Genomic DNA, 19,418 nt, shown 5'->3' on the forward strand with positions numbered 1-19,418 from the left:
AAATGTTGGGGGAGGGGACAGCGGGACAACAGGACAAGAAATCTCTCATCTCTACTTCCTGCCGTCTACTTCCCCCATGTTGTCAGCAGCCACTGCCCTGTATGAAATCATTTATGTGGACTCTTGACACCCCCTTGGGATAAGAAGACTTGTGAAAGTGAGAATATACAAGTGTGTATGAATGTATGAATGTGTACATGTGATTTGTATTTGCTGTATGTGTGTGTATATGATGTATGGTGTGTTTATATAATGTATGTATAGGCGGTTCCCCACCTTAAGAACACCCGACTTATAGACGACCCCTTGTTACAATTGGACCTCTGGATATTGGTAATTTACTGTATTTTTGCCTTAGGCTACAATGATCAGCTGTAACAGCTATAAAAGGCATCTACAATTAAGCTTTATTGTTAATCCTGGTTCGGATGGCAAACCAACATTTTTAAAATCCAATTGTCACATAGATCAAAAACATTTTCTCTGGGTTTACAATTATAAAATATACAGTTCTAACTTACATACAAATTCAACTTAAGGTCAAACCTCCAGAACCTATCTTGTACGTAACCCGGGGACTGCCTGTATATGCTATATGTACAAATGTTTAGGCTGTATGTGTGTATATTGTATGTTTATACTGAATATATGTGTATATATGGTGTGTACATGCTATATGTGTAATAAGATCATGTATGTACCCTATTGGGTACATTTACTTACCCGGTCCCATGGAGTTCCCAAAAGTGCATTGTCTGACGATCATGCACTCTGTTGCGATTCCCTAAGATCGTGCGCCCGATATGCTGCATGTGTCGCTTCCTCGCTCAGGTCCAACTGAGTTCACCTTCTTCTTCCTGGTGCATGTAAGTGCATGGGCTTCCGACACAATTTTAAAGTTAAATTCCGCGCTCAGTCCGAATTAGTCGGATCGTCTGACGGTCCGCCCCCCAATTTCTGTCACCATGGAAGCCAGCGCAGCCGCGCCACAATCCGATTGCATGCGGCACAGTCCCAGCGCAAACCCCAGTAAAATACCTGGGGTTTGCGCTGGGGTTCATGCACCCTACTAAGAACAGAGCCGCTCGATGTTTAAAGGGGTTTTCCCATGAAACAAGTTAAGCACTATCCACAGGATAGTCAGTGGGGGTCAGTGGGGGTCTCAGTGATGGTTGGGGTCTCAGTCAGACCTCCACAGACAACGAGAACGGGGGTCTGATGAACCCCTGTCAGACCCCTTGTCACTCCCTGAGATGAACCGCGCTGCCCGGTTCTTCTTCATGGAGCTGACAGAGATTACTAAGTACGGTGCTGTGGATAGGGTGTTACTTGTTTTGGGGAAAATCACCTTTAATTCTATGTTTATCAACAACTGACATTCGGGGGTGCTGGGATTTGGGCCCCTACCAATCTGACATTGAGGACCTACTTTATGGGTATAGTACCAACATTTTCACCCTGGAAAACCCCTTTAACCGGTTAAGGACCAGGCCATTTCCCGTTTTTTCATTTCCATTTTTCACTCCCCACCTTCAAAAATCTATAACTTTATTGGTTTTACACGTAAAAAGCTGTGTGATGGCTCATTTTTTGCGTAACAAATTGCACTTCATAGTGATTGCATTGAATATTCCATGCCATGTACTGGGAAGCGGGAAAAAAATTCCAAATGCAGTGAAAATGGTGAAAAACCGCATTTGTGTCATATTCTTGTGGGCTTGGATATTACGGCTTTCACTTCACGCCACAAGACGCATCTAATTTATTCTTTGAGTCGGTACGATTACAGAGATACCAAATTTGTATAGGTTTTATAATGTTTTCATACATTTACAAAAATTAAAACCTCATGAACAAATTTTTTTTTTTTTTTTTGCCGTCTTCTTGTGCTTATAACTTTTCCATACTTCATTGTATGGAGTTGAGGGTGGTGTCATCTTTTGCAACTTTTGATGATGTTTTCAATGATATTATTTTTAGGACTGTACGACCTTTTGATAACTTTTTATAGAATTTTTAATTTTTTTTAAAATGGCAAAAAAGTGCCAGTTTTGACTTTGGACGCGATTTTCCGTTACAGGGTTAAACGCAGTGAAAAACTGTTATTATATTTTGATAGATCGCGCATTTTCGGACGCGGCGATACCTAATGTGTTTATGATTTTTACTGTTTATTTATATTTATATCAGTTCTAGGGAAAGGGGAGTGATTTGAATTTTTAGGTGTTTTTATTATAATTTTTTTATTTTAACTTTTTTTTTATTTTTATTTTTACTATTTTTCAGACTCCCTAGGGTACTTTAACCCTAGGTTGTCTGATCGATCCTACCATATACTGCCATGCTGCAATATGGCAGTATATGGGGATTTTACTCCTCATACATTACAATGTGCTGATAGCACATTGTAATGAATGGATTAACCCGAAGTAGCTTCGGGTCTTCGTGAGACCCGAAGCTACCATGGCGACGGATCGCCGCTCCCCGATGACGTCACGGGGAGCGGCGATCCTCAGAAAGATGGCGGCGCCCATGCGCCGCCATCAGTTTGAAGCCGCCGGCGGCTTTGCCGGCAGCGATCAGCAAGAAAACACCCGCGATCGGTGCCGGCACCGATCGCGGGTGTTACCGGTAAGCCTTTGCTGCACTATGCAGCAGAGACTTACCAGCTATGGAGAGGGCTCGGCCCGCGAGCCCTCTCCATGCATCAGAACGCGACCGCCGCCGCGAACCGGTTAATTTGCCAAAAAGCAAAATCTGTAATAGGGATTCCACCAACCATGTAGCAGTGTTTAGGTGTGACTTCTACCTCTGCACCCCCCACTGCTATGTCAATGATATGCTAAAATGTTAAATGCTAAAAGTCCAGTTGCAGTATACAATGGAAGAGGGGGTAGATGCTGGGAGATCTCCAGAATGACGGTTAGGATACCATTTCACTTTTCTAACAGAAACTGGAAAATATATTAAAATCCTGAAAGAAATCTCCCCAGTGCATTGAAATCAGGAGGGTACAAATATTTATCTTGCATTGCATAACACTTGGCTTTAAGAACTTATTGTGGTCAAATAATTATTTCCTCACATAACAAATGTAGAATATGACGTTCTGGCTGAGGAATTGTTTATCGGTTTTGTGAAACTTTAATGACAAAAACAGTAGTGGGTCCATTTTAGAACTTGTTCCTTAGGAAAAGTGGTAGTCATGGCATCCGTGGGTCTCCCTGAATCCCAAGATTTAAGGAGATTTTTTAATTATATATTTTTTAGATTTTCCAGATGTATACCCACTCTTTACTTGTAATTTCTCCTGATAAGTACAAAAAATATTACAAACCTATAAACGGTCACTAATCCTTCAACCATTTACAAATGTGTGCACATTACAAGTAGCCGTGTTTCTTACTGTTAAATTACATGTACTCTGCATGATTTTTTTATCTTGTGTTAGGTTTGGTCTGGGAAATCCTGCAATCCCTTTAGACAGTGCTGTCTACTGTTGGGAACATGTTTTTTTTCTGTTTTCCCTGCATGTGAGTGCTGATCTAGCAACACAATTAGATTTTTAAATTCCGCGGTTTGTCCGAATCAGTCGGGATGTCCGATGGCCACGCCCCCTGATTTGTGTCGCATGAAAGCCGTTGCCGATGCGCCACAATCCGATCGCATGCCCCAAAACCGCAGGGCAATTCTATGCAAAATGGAAAATTTGGGATACCTGACAGAAATGCGTAAGACGGACCCTTATTAAATGTGCCCCAATGTGTCCCATCCTGGAAAATGTATTTGCATATTTCCCAGAATCCCCTAGTGGAGCATCAATGGCTATAAGTCTACTACATGCCTACAAGGCGGCCTTAATTGGCAAAGTCTACATAAGAAGAACTCTAACTTCCTGATCCCGGCAGTGAGAAAGTTTCTCAGACAGAACTTGCTGGTGGGCAATGAGCTTTAGTCAGACAACCACTTAAACAAAGACCTCCTCTGTGTACATTTTGTACTGCCATAGGATAAGAAAACTAAAAATTAGGGTAAACCTGGCCCACCAAAAGATCCCATTGACTTATGAGGACATTAGCGGCTCTGCATATTCCTATTCACATTGCCACAATGTTCATGGGTAGTGTCAGGTATTGCAGTTTATGGGGCTGACCAGCTAGATTAGATAACATTGCTTGTGTTCCCCTTGTGCTCTGGCTGAATTCAGTTTATATAAACTGCAACCAAAAGGAAATTATTTTTTCTATAGTAACAGTGTTCTTACATTGCTACCGAATCCTCACCTTAAATAGCACAATATAACTCTTTGGTCTTTCAAAACACTTTATGTAGTGCAATTCGGATAATGGAAGCTGAAAGGTTAGAAAACCATGTCCTTTGTTTGGTGAACTCCTCTGGTCATGTAATACAAGGATATAAACTGCAAAGCGGCTGCAGAAAGAGAACAATGAAGTCTCAATTGTCTGGACAAATATGACTCAATGTATGAGGGATTGAGTTACCCGCTGAAGGGTAAAGAATGTCTTGTTAATGGCAAAGGAAATGGTGCGCAACTGCACGTGGGATTTACTGCATGATATGAGAAAGTATCCATACCACGGGGATGGCGTATTATTTTCGCTACAGTGCCCACTACAGGGAGTAATACAACATTTCATGCACAAAAACATTGGAACAAACATTGATTGCCTAAGATGGAGGCAGGTATTTTTTGGACTATAAGGCTTTTAAGGCGCACCTGATTATAAGGATGAATGACCAGCAGGTGGCAGACCTGTTCACAGCTCAAGGCAGCTGTTGTCTGTGAGTGCGGTTCATATATAAGACGCACTGGACTATAAGGCACACCCTTGATTTCTGAGAGAATCAAAGGATTTTTTATGCATCTTATAGTCCGTGGTACTTGGCGCTGATATGATAGGCCAAGTTAATGGTCCAAAAAATGGGAGACCTGCACCTCTCGGAAGTTTCTTCCCGCTTTTTCATTATCCAATGCTACCTGCACAATGAAGGTCATGGAAATACAGATTGAAAATAGAAACCCAACATGTAAAGTGAATACAATTCATGTATGGGGAAATATTTAATAGGATTAGATAATCCCCACAATATACATCCACAGAAATGTAGAAATCCATGTGGAGCCAGAATACTAATATAGGCAGCCATAAAGGGATATTGTCACCAGATTTCACCCCATTAAACTACTAGCCCCCTCAGGTAGTGTATGACATGTCCATTCTAGAATTTCCTATTGTATCTGAAATCTTGCCTGTTTACCTATTTAAAAAAATCTCCTCAAATGCAAAATCATATAAATATGAGCCGAGACAAGTCATATTTTGCCTGAGATGAGTCAAGTTAGGAGGCTAGAGGGGGCACCTTATGTTAAATGCTCCTATCAGGAGTTCTATAGTACCTAGAAACATGGTAGTGATGTTATTTTAAAGATAAGAATTTCATCTTTCAAAGGCTTGTGATTCTATTTATTTAACATACCTGTATCTCCAGTTCTCTCTCTCTGAAAGATGAGATTTTTATCTTTACAGGACATCTTGCACCAGATTACTGATGGTAGACTGTCCTCACAGGCGTGCTAGTTACCTCTAATAGAGGAAAGCACTATTTTTCATTAATTCCAGGGCATCATTATTTCGAAAAAATAAGTGCTCTGGCTGACGTTACCCAAGCGCCTCATGGAATTTGCGTGTGTCCTCCTACTCTATATACCATCTTCATTCCCTCCCACTTATCCCAGACGGCCAGTGACATCAGCCGGCTGTCTGCAAAACTCCCAGATGAGACTTCTAGTGCATGCGCAAGTTTTGCAAACAGCCGGCTGATGTCACTGGCCGTCTGGGATAAGTGGGAGGGAATGTGAGTGGCATATCACCACTGTCTAGTGCAATACCTCTGCAAATAGTGCCCTCTCCAGGTTAGGAGCTGTCAGAGGGAGTCATGAACCCTCTGGTAAGTTTCTAGCACTGAGAGATTATGTAATAGCAGCTGTAGTCTTTACCTGCGAAGGCAATAGTAAAATGGTCGTAAGTTGTTATCCAATTATGTGGCTGTATTGTAAACTGGAGTGTGATTGAAGAGGTGCTATCACCTGACCGGGGAGGGGGGTATAAATCCCTGGTCTTAGTCCAGTCTTAGCTGGTCTTTCTACAGAGCAGAGAGTCAGATCAGAGTAAATAGAGAGTCAGTGGGGGTCATTTACTAAGGGCCCGATTCGCGTTTTCCCGCCGCGTTACCAGAATATTTCCGATTTGCGGCGATTGTACCTGAATTGCCCCGGGATTTTGGCGCACGCGATCGGATTGTGGCGCATCGGCACCTGCATGCACGCGACGGAAATCAGGGGCCGTGGCCGAACGAAAACCCGACGGGTTCGGAAAAAACGCCGCATTTAAAAAAGGAAATTGTGTCGCGGAGCTTGCACTCACCTTCATCCAGGATAGGATCGTGAACTTCAGTGCATTTCAGGGAACTTCGGCACAGCAGCGCCACCTGGTGGACGTCGGAGGAACTACCTTGATGAATCCCGGCCGGACCCGAATCCAGCGCAGAGAACGCGCCGCTGGATCGCGAACGGACCGGGTAAGTAAATCTGCCACAGTGTGTAGCACACCTCTAGTGCTGTCACAGAAACCAATCCCAGGAACTGAGTCAGGAGCCAGAGCTGCAGCTTCCACTGTCTGGACACAGCTCCACCTCAACTATCCCAGCCTGCAACTACTACCAGGCTGGTGCTTTATTCCTGAGGACCACTCTCCACCACCAGTACCAGAACCTTTTAGGCCAGTTGCCTGCTGTTCAATAAAGAACCATAAGTTAATTTGCACAACGTTGCCTCCGTCTGATCCCTGGATATGGCTGTCTACCACCATGGGCTCCCCATCCATTACCCAGGGACTCATCTTACAGATACTCAGGGGTTGCCCCAGGGAGAAACAAGTACTTCAGCCTCTCCCTCCATATTTCTTGCACACACCACCTGCTGGAGATCTGCCAGCTGTAGGTCAGCCCATCGGTCCACATACCAAGCACCGTGATATCACCGCGCCCTAGGCCACGACCGCCAGCCATTCCGGTATTCTGGGCCCCGGCTGCCTCCAGACCCCAAGAAAAGGCTAGGACCAAAAAAGCATGTTGCTACATGTTACTAAACTCCGCAGGTGAGATTTACCATTATATATATATATATATATATATATATATATATATATGGATTGTTTCTTCCTCTGTATTTAGACAGATTATTGGTTTAATTTGGAGCTGCGAACTGAACATTTTAGTGAACATTTTAGAGCTGATCACTATAGTAGACAATCATAGATAGATAGATACATTGATAGAAATGGATAGATAGATAGAAGTAGAAATGGTTTGCTATCTGGGAGAGAAGTGGATATTTTTAATCTATTATTGTTTTCTGTCAGTCAAAGATTTATTTCACCTTTAAATGCCTTTGGCCTTAGACATTGTAATAGTGAAAATCTAAAACAAAAATATATCAGAAAGCTTCAGGGTTTTGTCCTCCGATCAGCAGCTCCTCTCTTATTTATTGTGCAGGGGGAAGGATATGGCCCTATTAATTTTGAGAGCTTTTGTCTGCTGCCTGGCCTGACAGTAGAAAAACACTTCCATACATTTCTTGTTATGCACATTTCCAAGAGAAGCTGCTTCAATCTAGAGACGATATACTGTCAAATTAAAACTCTATGTCCCTGCAGGGCTCCAAAGCATAAAAAATGGGAAGTCAAGTCCTCACTGAAGCTACTGAGGAAGTCAGAGTCGTATCACTGTAACCCTTCCACTTCCTATTACAATTTTTTATATTTAAACTTCCATTATCAACTGGATATAAACACAGAGGTTTTGGCACCTATGTGCGGAGTCTTGTCTTATTTCCCATTTGTCACATTACAGTGAGACTAGGACTCACTAGTTTAGAAATAGACTTCTACTGACGTCAGTAAGCGTAAGGTCAGCTGGAGTGTATATTTAGGTAAAGATATTGTTTGGCTGCCTCCAGTCTGAGATGGAAGTCCTGGCACTATTGCATCTATTAATCCATCTTCAGTTCTGCCTATCCATAAACAGTATCAGAAAAAAGTCCTGTAATCGCACCCCATATTTTTGAATTGGGTGCACTGGATGGGTTCCTATTATAAGTTCTGAATAAAGGTCCAGCTTGATGAAATATCAAATGTGAAAATTATTATTATGGCAATGTACAAAATTGTGTAACGTTTCTGCTTCAATGGCAGCCTTTATCAAACACATGTGCCGCCGGAAGACAAGAAGAGATAAGAGTTGGGTTAACAGCTATGAGCTCAGTATGTATTTGCACATCCGTGCTTCAGAATCGTTGCAAAACTGAAGCTGCTACGTGATTTTTTTAGATTGCTGCAATAAAAAAAAAAATACATTTGATATTGCATCAAGCAAGTACCGGAACCTTTATTCAGAAATGTCCCTAAACAGTGGTTACTGAGTTAAAAAAATAAACTAACCCTTAAAAGGAATTGTTACAATATAAAGCCAAACTGTATTTTGTAATGCCTCAATTGGAGCAGCTTGAGCTTATATCCTCTTAAAATACCGTCTGACTGTATGACTCCTATGCTATCATGTGGACATTGATGGTGCTGACACTCATTGCGGCAGTTAACCTGTCGAACCTGACACCACAGCACCTGACAGTGTTGCAGATGGACACCGTCATCTTGGATTGCCGATCGCTGACCCCCGTGACTTCATCGGAGGGTGGCGATCGGTTGTGATGGCGCCTACAGTCTCATAGAGACTTGTAGGTTTGCCATGTATAATGATCTCCAATAGCCTATAAGTTACACACTATTAGAGATCAGCAGTAATATTGCTACATACTGCAATAGATTAGTATTGCAGTATATAGTATGAGCAATCAGACCCTGCAGGGTTAAAGTACCATAGAGGGTTTTAAATAATAGTAAAAAAAAATGTAAAAAAATATTTAAAAAATACAGGGTGGCACAGTGGCTGATGGGTAGCACTTCTGCCTTTTAGCGCTGGGGTCCTGGGTTCGAATCCCACCCAGGTCAACATCTGCAAAGAGTTTGTATGTTCTCTCCGTATTTGCGTGGATTTCCTCCGGGTACTCCAGTTTCCTCCCACACTCCAAACTGTTAGGTCGTTTAGATTGTGAGCCCCATGGGGGACAGGGACCAATTTGACATGCTTTGTGCAGTGCTGCGTAATCTGTGTACGCTATATAAATAAATAATTATTTTTATTACTGTAAAGTAAAGGTTTAAATCACCACCTTTTCCCTAGAACACATATAAAAATAAATAAGCTGTAAAAATCATAAATATGTTAGGTAGTGCCGCATCCTAAAATGTCCGTTCTATCAAAATATAAAAAAGATTATTCCTGCCCTAAAACACCATAACGGAAAATAGCACATTTAAAAAAAAAAAAAAAACAGTGTACTCACCTTCCGACGCCCCCTCGGAAGGTCCTCTTCTGTCCATCGATGTTCCGGCTCCCTCTCTCCATCGGTGCCGACGCTCGAGCTGTGACGACGCTCGAGGGCGGCGTACACACTAGAACATCAGCGAGCATTTCTGATAGGCTTGGCATTCCTTGTGAGGGGCTGTATACTGGGGGCTGCAGGCTGTAAACTAGGGACAGGGGGCTGGAGGCTGTATACTAGGGACAGGGGCTGCAGGCAGTATACAGGGGACAAGGGGCTGTTGGCTGTATACTAGGGCAAGGGGCCTGCTGGGTGCATACTGGGGTGCAGGGGCTGCTGGTTGTATACTGTGGGGCAGGGGCTGCTGGCTATATACTGGGGAGCAGGGGCTGCTGGCTGTATACTGGGGGGCAGGGGCTGCAGGCTATAAACTGGTGGGCAGGGGCTGCAGGCTATAAACTGGTGGGCAGGGGCTGCATATTATTTATTCGGGGGGCAGGGACTGCAGTCTGTATACTGGGGAGCATGCACTGGCTAAATGTATACTGGGGGAAGGCTGTTACCAATGCATTTCCTATCCTCGGCTTATACTCGAGTCAATTTTTCTTTTTTTTCTTTTTTTTCTTTTTTTTTTAAGTTTTTTGTGTTAAAATTAGGTACCTAGGCTTATACTTGGGTCTGCTTATACCTGAGTATATACAGTAGTAGATTGAAATCAACAGCACGGTGGGAAATTAAATGGATGGATATACCGCCCACTGAAGTGTATGGGGCCGTATGCTACCTGTCCCTCAACGGTACGGTAAGGGTAACATACGGCGGTTTTGACATTTGTCTGAAATCAGCCTCAAGTTGGAACCACAGCTTGAGCACCAACTGCTTTAATAATTGAAAACTCTACAGGTCACAAGGGAAGTTCAAATATTGGGGAAGGGGAGTCCTATAATAATGATAATAATAAATAATAGTTTAGCAGAGATATTCTTGTCAGATTGTAGCTTTCACCAATTCTTTATGGTACTTCTGCTTAGTTTTTTTAAATGCTTTTAAATTACCAGAGTAATATTGCCTCATCCTTTCTCCTGGTCTCCTGGTTTCCCAAGTCAATACCTATGGGACCTATATTAAATTATGAATCATGTGCTAAAAAAGCTACAAGACAGAGATTTTCCACTGCGCTTAAGACTGTATCTAAAAAAAAGAGAAGTCTGAGAAACTGGAAGTAATAAATTGCCATGAAGTATTTCAGCCATGCAAATATTCCCGGCTCGGGTGCAGCGGTCACTGACTATACATTTAATGATGATTTTATAAAATGGGACAAGATGAAAGCGGAGCGCGGATTAAATGCTGCACAATGTATCGTAGATCACAGAGTATGGAGACAATTACACTAGAAGTAAATGGATTACTGCGTTCTAGGGGGATTCGTGGATCTGGCACGAGTCAGGCCTTGGAAGCACCTGGGCCGTGAATGATTTCCAGGAGTCACTTATAGCTGAATATACCAGGAGACACTTATAGGACTCCCTGCAGAGGAAATTGAGAAACAATGGAATATAACTATAGCAACCGCAACCCCATGACGTCATCTTCCAGTTAAGAAAATTACATTTCCAAACGATTGTCATGCACTAGAATCACGGTAAAGTCCATGTCTCAAGGAAAAAAGGTCATTGTAGTAATTAAGGGGCTTTCCAGGGTGAAAAAAATTGTGGTTACACCCTGTCAGTTGGTTTTGTGTGGTACCACAGCTTCATTATAATGAATAGGACAGAACTACAATGCAATAAGTATCCTGGAGTATGGCCCTGTTATTAGAGGAAAACAATAATGTTTCTAAAATCCTGGAAAACCCCTTTAGTTACTTTTACACTTTACAGTTTATAGCATGTGGTGCCTACTAAAGGGTTTGTAGCAAGTTTGACTGTTATTTCCTATCCACGGGATAGCGGAATACACTCTGATTGGCAAGGGTCTGACTCCAGGGACCACCACATGACAATAGATTGTTAGTCCCACTTTACTAATTGATGGATCGGTAGGTCGGTATTAGAGATGAGCGAGTATACTCGTCCGAGCTTGATGCTCGTTCGAGTATTAAGGTACTCGAAACGGCTCGTTGCTGGGACGAGTATTTCCCCTGCTCGAGATCGAGCATTTAATTAAAAATACACAGTGAAGAACAATGAAGAATAGAATAAAAACAGTGAACACAGTGAACACAGGATCATCTAAGTGAAAAACACAGTGAAGAATACAGTGAAGAATAGATTACAGATGTTCGGCACATCTGCTTACTTGTCGGAAGATACGCGCGGAACAAAATAGTATGTGAAGAACAATATATATGTGTGAAGAACACATTGAAGAACACGGGGAGCAGCACAGAGACACCAGGGAGCAGCACAGAGACACCGGGGAGCAGCACAGAGACACCGGGGAGCAGCACAGAGACACCGGGGAGCAGCACAGAGACACCGGGGAGCAGCACAGAGACATTGGGGGAGCAGCACCATGGAGACATCGGGGGAGCAGCACCATGGAGACATCGGGGGAACGGGCAGAACGGAGACATCGGGGGAACGGGCAGCGCGGATACATCGGGGCTGGGGCAGCGCGGATACATCGGGGCTGGGGCAGCGCGGATACATCGGGGCTGGGGCAGCGCGGATACATCGGGGCTGGGCCAGCGCGGAGACACTCGGGGCAGCGCGGAGACACTCGGGGAGGGGCAGCACGGAGACACTCGGGGAGGGGCAGCACGGAGACACTCGGGGAGGGGCAGCACGGAGACACTCGGGGAGGGGCAGCACGGAGACACTCGGGGAGGGGCAGCACGGAGACACTCGGGGAGGGGCAGCACGGAGACACTCGGGGAGGGGCAGCACGGATCCCGACAAGTAAGCAGATGTGCCGAACATCTGCAATCTATTCTTGACTGTGTTTTTCACTTAAATGATCCTGTGTTCACTGTTTTTATTCTATTCTTCACTGTTCTTCACATCTGCTAACTTGTCGGGAGATAATATACGCGCGGAACAGTGAAGAATAGATTGCAGATGTTTGCATACATCTGCTAACTTATGAGAAGACATTCTTTTTCAATTAAATAACACATTTTATTCCCGAACCATGGTCCCTTTGAAAAATGCTCGAGTCTCCCATTGACTTCAATGGGGTTCGTTATTCGAGACGCGCACTCCAGCATCAGGAAAAGTTCGTCTCGAATAACGAGCACTCGAGCATTTTAGTGCTCGCTCATCTCTAGTCAGTATCTATCCTTCAACTCTATAAAAGGATCTGAAACTGGCGAGCACAGCTCTCAGCGATCTCTGGCATTCACATAGACTGAATGAAAATGCCAGAGATCGCTGAGCGCTGTGCTCAGTAACTTCAGCACTCCCGTCCAATTGAATGGAGCAATAGTAAGTATGATTAACCAGACACTCCATCTATTAGTAATAATGGGACCCATCTTATACTGATTTTTGGGAGTCTGTACTAGTGATCAGTGGTGGTCCCAGCACCTGGACCCTCAACGATCAGATTGCTAGCTCCTGTCGTGTGGAAAGGGTATAACTATGAAACGTGTATATATATATATATATAACATGTGGCGTTTTTGTTGCGTTTCTGCTGCAATTTCGAATGAGGTGAAAACGCATGCATTTTTATGCACAAATTTTCAAATGTTTGCTTGCATTTGTGTTTTTAAAAATGCAATGCTTCATGTGCGTTAATTGCCAGCAGCTGTGTCTCTTGGAATTTGTAAAAATGTAGTGATCTCCTCCCTGCTGTTTGTGCATGCAATCTCATGCTTTTTAAAAACACAGACCACAAATGCATGCGTTTTCAAAAACCCAACAGCTTTGGAAAATGCAATGAAAACGCACCTCAAAAAGCGCAGACAAACAAAAGCAGGGGAAAAAACGCCAATTTAAACATTTTAACCTAAAACCCATTGAAAAAGCCAATATGTAAATATGATGCGTTTTTCAAGGATGCAAAAACGGAATGAATAAAACGCAACAAAAACGCCACGTGTATCTAACTGATTTAAGAAGCCGACATGAACCTCTGCGTCATCACTTCATGACCAACCACAGCCACAATTACACATCTGTATGTATACATGGTAGACAATGAAAAGTCTGTGGTTATTATCTGCACTTCTTGGTGTGTTTGCTGGGGACCCACTCCCCACTGATCAGCGGTCTGTGACCCAAAGTAAGATAAGGTCATCACAATTAAACATATATTAGACAACTCATGCTGGAGCTGAGAAACAAAATTTCTGACTATTGTTTATTTTTTCATGTTCCAATTTTTATCATATATTACTTTTCTCTCAAAAGTATCACCAGGAACATGTACCCTGGAGAACTGTAAACCTCCGCGCAGTAACTATCTCTTTCAGTAGCTGTTTCGTTCACTTGTAATAAAAAATTTGTAATAGAGCAATTTGAATGTTTCTGCGAGATTTATCTCCTTGAGCTGAACACATAGCGGAGCAGAAGATGTGGATGTAATAGATATGGAGTTTAGTAATCCAGGAGCTGGTGGTACAAGGCAGTGTAGTGGGCCGGAGATTTAAGGCGGCTATACACTCACTCAGTATGATACAGCTACCATCAGAGAGATGAATAAGTCACTGCCTCAATCTTGAGCCTGAGCTTTGCTGATAAAGAGACTGGTATAAATATACCTGCAAACAGCAGAGCTTACAGAGACTACATACAAATAGCCTCATTTTACAGTGTTGAGATAGCAATAGCAAAGCATCTATTCCATAAAACTCTTTACCGAGATTATACTAAAATGTCCCATTATCTGAGTCAGCGGTACACAACCTGTCAGCAGGGTGGGAGAACAGAGTCCATTGGGCCCTTTCATATATTTTTCACTGTGCACTTGATTGAGTAAGGCTGTAAAAATCACATTATTTAGAGTATAAAGGATTTTATTGGACTTTGGTGTTGGAGAACTATAGAACTTTATCCACAAGGAGGTAACAGGCATGGTGCAATAAAAATAGTGTAACACCTGTTAGGAGGGAATTCAGCTCGCCCAAACAACTGAAGTTCACGGTCCTCTGGTATCAGCCCCGGTGCATGTAGTTGAAAAGACAGCCATAGAATCCAAAAATGGAACAAGTGAAAAGTACTCAGAACTCACGAGACGCCACTAGGGTAAATGTAAAAGCAGTCTTCTTTATTAGCAGCTGAGGAACAGTATAAACTCAATGTGCAAACGGTCGCTTGTTTGGATGCTATGCGTCTTAGTCATGATCATAGCGTCAAAATGCGTAGATCGTTTGCACCATTTTTGGATTTAACAGGCCTGGTGGTTACAGAGTGAGGAAACAAGCCTGATGGTTATACAACAGTCTTACCTGAGGCATCACGTTGGTCTGTTCCTGCGACACTTTGCTAAAACAATCACCAGGGAAATACCTAATACTGTCTGAAGCTTTATACTATCAAACTCCAAACAGATTCTCTCCGCAGCTTAGGGAAGATAACCATGTACGGAAAACCGAACAGAAAAACCCTAGAATCAAAAAATTAAATTCAGATCTGAAAAAAGGCACCTGTTTTTATAGATTAAAATTTAGGCAAAACAACTTTTGAATATTTTAACACAGAATTTAGGAATATTTTAAGAACCTGGGAATTATACCACAGACGTCACTGTGAACACAGCCTGGAGTTGCACTTTAATATGAATCTGCAGATTTTCCACATACTTTTTCAATTCTCACATTTCATCTTCTGACCAGAGCGTGAAATACCCAGTAGATACTCCTGCGATACAATGTAAAACAGAACAAACATCAGGACAAAAACAACAGCTGTGAGCAGAGGACCAATTGTCCCTCTGAGAGAAGCACATGTTGTTCATGTTCACATTCGCAGCAGCACAAAACAAATATTTCATTTTTAGTTATTGCAGACAGAATAGAACAAGGATGATGTATGGCCCATTAAGAGTTAAATGAGATAGAGCAGTGATGGCTAACCTATGGCACTGGTGCCAGAGGTGGCACTCAGAGCCCTTTCTGTGGGCACTCAGGCCATCACCAGAGATGACTCCAGGTATCTTCCTGCAGTCCCAGACAGCCCAGGACTTGCTGTGCACAGAGCTATATTAAAGTGACAGCTCTACCTGGGACTATATTCTGCTTTATTGGTGTCCTCAGAGTGCTGGTATCAATGAAAACTGTGACAGAGAAGGGAGTATAAATCACAAATTACATTTCTGTGTTGGCACTTTGCGATAAATAAGCGGGTCTTTGTTGTAGTTTGGGCACTCGGCCTCTAAAAGGTTTGCCATCACTGAGATAGAGCGAGGACAGGAGGGTGGGGTGGGGGGCGCTCCATCGACTGACGATACATCTAAATAGTACAAGGGCCATGGAAAACTCAATAGGCTGCAAGCACACCCCATTATCTCACTACTTCAGGGGAAACCAAACTGCAATTTATCACCTTATTCTTATAAGGGCATGGAATAAAGAGTCAAATAAATTTAATAATGACTAGTGGAGAAAGCTTTAAAGAAATTTTAAGTATTTTGGCAATTTAGTCAAAATTATTTGTATAACTGTGATTTATGATTAGTTAAAGGGGGTTTTCCTACAAACTAAAGTTAGGCCTAATTTGTTGATAATTAGGGGTTTCAGCTCTCATGCCCGGCCGTCTGCTCCATTAGCCTGACTGAGCGATGAGGGGTCCCCTCATTTTTTGCGATCTGTGGGGGTCTCAGCACTGAAACCCCCACTGATCAGCAAGTTAGGCCCTAACTGTAGTTTGTGGGAATACCCCTTTAATATACAGGGTTATAAACAAGATATGTTATTTAGGTTTGTTCTTAAAGGGGTATTTCAATGAAGACAAGATTCTTAAATATACTCAGGGTAACAAAAATAACACAAAACAACAAACAAAATAAGAAACAACATAACAAAAATAATTTACCATTATTAATACAGCATTTCACAGATATAATTCCATCCTGTCTCTATCAGTCCTAGTGTTTACAATTTTGGTTGCCCCTAGATCCGACCATAAATCTTCTGACTATGGTCGGATTCTTCTCATGAATAACTTCTCTTGTCTGCACACTGCAGTACTCTCTGCCTCTTGCCCCTCCCCCCTAGGTTACAAGACTAGCTCAGACACAGGCACTTCCTGCCAGCAAGCAGTGTGCAGAGACTTACTCTACTAGCTGCAAACAGGTAAGGTCTTTATCCAGGGAAGGGAGGCATATAGCAGAGCTGACTCTGTGTTATAGGTGAGGAAGCAGAGCTGAGAATTTCTTTTATCCATCTCTTGGATCTCATCATCTCTCATCTCTGATCTGTCTCAGCTCTCTTTTTCTGTGTCAGATACTAGTAGTATATTTATAAGCTAAATAAAAGCGTAGCTAAACCTGATAATCTAAGCACATTGTCAGCACACAGCATCTCGCAGCACTAGATGGATCATAATGTGGCACATTTACTTACCCGGTCCATCGCGATCCCCGCTGTGTGTTGTCCGGCAAGAATGAACTTTGCCGTGATTAACAGATTGTGCGCCTGTTTTCCTGCATCTGTCACTTCCCCGATCAGGTCCGCCGGAGTTCACCTTCTTCTGCCCGGTGTATGTAAGTGCATGTCTTGCGACACAATTTTAAAGTTAAATCCCGTGCTCAGTCTGATTTCTGTCGCATGAAAGTCAGCGCGATTCGCCAAAATCCGATCAACACAATCCCCCTCTAAATAGCTGTCACAGCTGTGCAAATCCCAAAATTTCTAAAAGCTGACGAAAGTAAGATCTGCGGGACTCTTAGTAAAGCCCCAATGTGTCTACTTACTGGAACAATACACGGTGATAGGAGCTAAACAACAATTAAACTGAGTAAAATTGTAAAATATGGGGGTTAAAAATGATCTTTACTGTGTAAACATCACTAGGGGATTATAATTTGAGAGCTTTCTTTCATGGGCAAACCCCTTTAAGTAAAATTTGTATGTAAGTTGCAACAAGTATACTGTACTGTGCAAGTGTCTCTCCAGACAAAATTTATATTTCTCCCTTGGACAATTGTATATGCAAAGTTTCGAGTTATCCTGGGAAAGAAAATTAACAATAAAGCTTCATTGCAGACAAATATGGTAACTTACAGTTGATTACTGCAGCCTAGGAGTAAAGGTCAGTAAGTTGCCAGCATCAAGAGGTCCATTGTCGAAAAGTAGGGTCTGTATCTGTTGCTTTTAGTGATATAAATGAGAAAAGTTAGAGGATGAATTAGCATTGGAAGGTTCCTTAAAGAAAATATACCATCAAAACCAAGCATGATACACCTGCACACTTACTCATAGATCCAAGCTAGGTAATCGTAACTTTGCTTGTTAGGTCATGTTATACATGACCTCCATCCTGACTGATCCCCCCATTAAGCAAAATGGACCCCAGCGCACACATGACATATTTAAGGGGTCCCTTAACATCTGACACATGCAGGTCCATGCAACAACATTGCCATCTGGAAGATAAATTCTGGTTACCATAATATCATAGTAGAGTTTACCATAACTCACTGGCCGGGAAGAAATACTAAATAGTATTTCCTTCATCTCTCCTTCTTCATGTTACTGTTACTTGACCAATAAATATAATTTTTGATGACAGTATATAAAAGAATTGTATACAATGCATTCCTCCGATATTGTATCATCCACACTGTAAGCTTGGCTCTGTGTTAGGAACTATTCCTCAGTCTATTCCAATTATTTAGAATGATGGAGGTACAGACATTTGTGCTTTCTTCTATCTTCTAGTTTGACAAGTAACACATGTTCCTCTTCTCCCTGTGAGACTTACACAGTGGTAACAAAATTATCTGTCGTTGACTTCACTGAAGCTCATTGTGTTGTCACCGCCGGTCTTCTAGCTGCTCTCAGTGGTTCGGTCCATCTGGCACATTCTAGCGTTTCTAAAAGACAACCTTTATTAATGCTTTTCAGACTGCGGGGCCACAATGTAGCATCTGGCTTGTGGTTCTATGAGCTAAAGAACTGGAGAAGCGGGCAGTTAAAGACATAGGGGCAGATTTATCAAGCAGTCTGAAAGTCAGAATATTTCCAGTTGCCCATGGCAACCAATCACAGCTCCCCTTTAAAATATTCATGAGCACTGGTGAAATGAAAGCTGAGCTGTGATTGGTTGCCATGGGCAACTGGAAATATTCTGACTTTCAGACTGCTTGATAAATCTGCCCCATAGTTGGGAAAGTGAGCCGTAGATAAAGATCCAGTTCTTGCATTTGTTTTAATTGTTTGTATCTCCAGTTCTGTTTTAAGTTAAAAAAAAAACATAACTAAAAGATGACAGAATCTTCTAGGCTATATGCTTTCACAGTCAGTAGTGGATTCAAGCCTTCTTGGGAGCCCATGGCCACCCGAACCCCCCACCAGATATTGAGAAGGGCCTCCACCCATGAAATCCTTGTACATCTGTCCCTGTAAAGATGTAAACAAGAGCCATTTCAGGACCTTTGCAGGTCCTCCACATAGTGAAAGCAGTCAGAGGGGACACATCTTCCGTTACCTAAAAAGTTTGATTCTAGCACCATATGTAAGAAATTATTTTTTGACTTGTAGGGGCTATAATATTCACATAGCCCAGGGCCCATGGCCATGTCTTAATCTGCCCCCTGCTCACAGTAAGCACACAAGTGATTCTATCCATTAGTGAAAACCTTGCAACACTTGAAAGAGAAAAGATGATGCATAAAGTGACCAAAAATCAAGTAAAATACTTTTATTCAATAAGCAAAAAATGTATACAGCAACAACACAAACTATAAAACCCCTAAAAAAAGTGCCCAGACGGCACCTAAAGAGTGCACAAGGAAAGGTACAAAGCCGTGTCCCTCATATATTCTCCCTGTACCCTGCTATTAAATA

At 42.4% G+C, this 19,418-nt stretch overlaps 1 long non-coding RNA gene across 2 annotated transcripts; it reads right to left on the minus strand.

Moving 5' to 3' along the window:
* Positions 1-14,416: 14,416 nt before the first annotated feature.
* LOC140065685 (uncharacterized) lies at positions 14,417-18,543 on the minus strand. Of its 2 annotated transcripts, none has more exons than XR_011848022.1 (4): positions 18,334-18,543; positions 17,634-17,720; positions 15,133-15,270; positions 14,417-15,016 (listed from the first exon to the last, which is right to left on the minus strand). It is a non-coding gene; the product is annotated as an uncharacterized lncRNA (long non-coding RNA). The 2 variants fall into 2 exon arrangements; XR_011848021.1 differs by having other exon boundaries at positions 18,041-18,543.
* Between the last annotated feature and the right edge of the window lie 875 nt (positions 18,544-19,418).

The sequence above is a fragment of the Engystomops pustulosus genome, chromosome 6 (genome assembly GCF_040894005.1).
Source record: "Engystomops pustulosus chromosome 6, aEngPut4.maternal, whole genome shotgun sequence".
Classification (NCBI taxonomy): Eukaryota; Metazoa; Chordata; class Amphibia; order Anura; family Leptodactylidae; genus Engystomops; species Engystomops pustulosus.